This window comes from Callithrix jacchus, chromosome 3 (genome assembly GCF_049354715.1).
Source record: "Callithrix jacchus isolate 240 chromosome 3, calJac240_pri, whole genome shotgun sequence".
NCBI lineage: Eukaryota > Metazoa > Chordata > Mammalia > Primates > Cebidae > Callithrix > Callithrix jacchus.
In genome coordinates, this window is record NC_133504.1 from 5,082,421 (window position 1) to 5,085,492 (window position 3,072).

General features: G+C 45.7%; 1 non-coding gene across 1 annotated transcript; it reads right to left on the reverse strand.

Moving 5' to 3' along the window:
* Positions 1–1,568: 1,568 nt before the first annotated feature.
* Positions 1,569–1,675, reverse strand: LOC118152556 (U6 spliceosomal RNA). The gene has a single exon (XR_004741307.3). It is a non-coding gene; the product is annotated as a U6 spliceosomal RNA (small nuclear RNA).
* Between the last annotated feature and the right edge of the window lie 1,397 nt (positions 1,676–3,072).

A 3,072-nucleotide genomic window follows, 5' to 3' on the forward strand; every position in this document is an offset into this window, starting at 1 on the left:
TAAAAAAAAAGACAAAGTACTGTTATCAGTTTAAACATCTGGGTTTAAATCTATTTTAACTGAAAAAGGATGAAAAGATTGGTCTTAAAGGGTTTTTCTAAAAATTAACCAATGAAATGAAATGATTGGTCTTGAAGCCAAAAGTGATGCTCATCATTTCCATCCTTCACCACTCATCCTAAATCCCCTCACCTCTGGGCAGCTTTGGCGCTGATTTAGGTTTGCTTACTTGGCAGAAAAAAACAATATTCGCCCCTGATTACCAGGTCCTTGTGAGACTAAGGTTGCTGCAGTTGAACATTTATGGTTATTAATGAACATGCAGCAATAACGGGTTCTCTGGCGAATATCCTAACTTCCAGATTTTCTCCTTCCAGCCCAATTTTGTACCAGTGGCTTTGTTCCCACATGACGGAGTCAGTAAGACCCTACGTATATCGTAAGTCATTCTGTTGCCTAATGGTCTACTGGTATGAGGAGCTCCAAATGACCAGAGAACGTTAAGTCTGGAAGAACTTCTATGTCTTTCTACGGCGAGCATCTCTCTCCTGGGCTGTCGTGCAGCCATGCCTGAAATTTCAGCATGAGGAGCACCAATTCCCCGAGTGGGTCTCTGGATCTAACCATGAGAATGAACATCCCTCTTTCACTGCTGGCTCCTGTGCTGTCGGGGTCGACAGGCAGACTCTGATCTTTTTTCAATCTTCTTCAATCTTTTTCATTGGTTAATTTTTAGAAAAACCCTATCTCTAAACTGATTATATATGGAAACTGAACAAATGGGTGTCCTATATTTGAGATAAAAGTAATTTTTCATCTTGTAAGCTTGTGCTTTTTCTCCACTGATATGTAATGAATGCCACCTGGATTTACTGGTTGCAAGCAGCACACTTTGATCCGTTCACAGTCCTGTGGCTCGGGAGTTCAGGTGGCTTAGCAGTGTCCTCTGGCCCAGGTTCTCTACGAGGCTGCACTCTACGAGATGGCCAAGGCTGCGGTCGTCTCACAGCTGAACATGGGGGGTTGGGGGACACGTGCACGTCCAAGCTCACTCATGGGACTGGTGACAGTTTTCTAGTCCTCTCTGGCTGGTCCAGGGACATCATTTCATTGTCATGTGGGTCTCTCTGGAGGGTACTCACACCCAAGAAAAAACCACGTTCTTTTGCAATCTGCCTCAGGAGAGACCTTACTCTGCCATATTCTGTTCATTAGAAGTGAGTCACTAGGTTTAGCCCACACTGGGGGAGGAGCTCCCACAGGAGCTTGACTCCCAGGAAAAAGGGGTTACTGGGAGCTCACTGAGAAGCAGCCTACTACATTTGTTCCTACTTTCAATGCCTAATGAATCATGGATCCGTCAATTCTTCAATTTCAAACATTTTCCTTTAATCACCCCTTACTATCCATTTCACTGCCAACACCTCCATCTCTGTCTTCCCCACCATGAAATAGATTAGTACCAACTTCCTTAACTCTCCACGAGCCCCCGCATGGCCCTGGTTCCCTGCTGCTCCCTAGTATTCCCGAAACACCCCGTACCCTTTCCTGTTCTTATTCATTCATTTACTTATTCGGAACACTTCAGGAATCTGCAGGCCATCCTTGCACAGGGGCCCTGCCCATCTTCCCTGGACCGCTCCAGTTTTAGTGCATGTGCTGCAGAAACAAGCAGGCTTCCTGTCCTTGCTCAGGAGCGCTCGAAGGCTCCCTGTTGCCTGCTTCCAATGGTGGGTCATGCTCCGTCCAATTCATGCCTCCCATCCCAGCTGAGTGGGGCCTTCGCCGTGTTCCCTTCTCAACATGGCGAGCTTGGGCTGTCACGTCGCCTTTGCCTTTTCCTCTCTGCTCGCCACCTTCTCAGTAGAGCCGGCGCTGCTCACTATCGCCCCCACTGGTTGCGTTGTGCTTCAGTCCCACAGGCCGCTCGAAGTCACGTTTACATCCGTTCTGGCTGCTTTAGGGGTTCGAATCTGCCCATGCTTTTCTCCCACCAGGCTGCAATCTATGTAACTTCCTGTATTTCTGTCCATCCGCGGCATCTAACAATACTGAGCACATGGCGATTCCTCAAATACTTGCGACTTCAGTGAAAATAGAGCTCTGCACTTCCTGGCTGCTTCAGCCAAAACAAAGCAAAAAAATTAGCAAAAAGCTTGGAAGGAGAGGCAACATCAAAGCCAAAAGAAGGACTATTTTGAGATATTTCTGATAATCCTATCTCAAAATGTACAGATGGACATATTTCTAATAATCCTATCTCAAAATGTATAGACAGACTATGGTTATTTTTAGTAAGCTCATGTTTTTCTATTATTTCTTGTTAGTCATTCTGTTTCGATGATGGACATAGAGAATGGTTTCCCAACAAGAGATGATTTTTGTCCCCAAAGAGATATTCGGCAATCTCCAAAGACATTTTTGGTTTTCACAGCTCAGGGGAGGAGGGTTGCTCCAGGGACCTAGTGGGTAGAGGTCAGGGACACTACAATGTACAGAATAGCCTCCAACAGCAAGTAATTCCTTGGCCCTAAATGTCAATAATGCGGACATTGGAAACTCATCTTTATCTTGAGCACAGGAGCAGTGTAGCAAAGGCAGGGCGAACCTGGATTCTGTAGCCACACTGTTTGTGTTCAGATCCCAGCTGTGCCGTTCACTAGCTGCGTGACCCTGGACAAGTTACTCAGCATCCAGCTTTCTTCATGTTTAAGCGATGGAAGTAATAGAACTCACCCTTAAGTGTTACTGAGAGGGCTCGATGAGTTCATAGTTGCGGAGTCCTTCAAGCAGTGTCTGGAACATCATAAGATCTAGAAAACCTGAGCAGGTTCTCATGGGCAGAGTGGAGCCTCACTTGCCTGCAGCGATCCCTTGTGGCTGAATGACAAATTCATTGTTATTACCGCTGGTACTCACCAGCATCTGCAAGTTGGAAATGGTAGCTATTTTCATTCAGCGTTAATGTACCGACTGAAATTTTGGCCTTTCTCTGAGAGGATTTAATTTATGTAAAAACAAGGAGGTGAACTGATTCTTTTAAATAAGAGCAGACATGTAGGTGACTAGCAC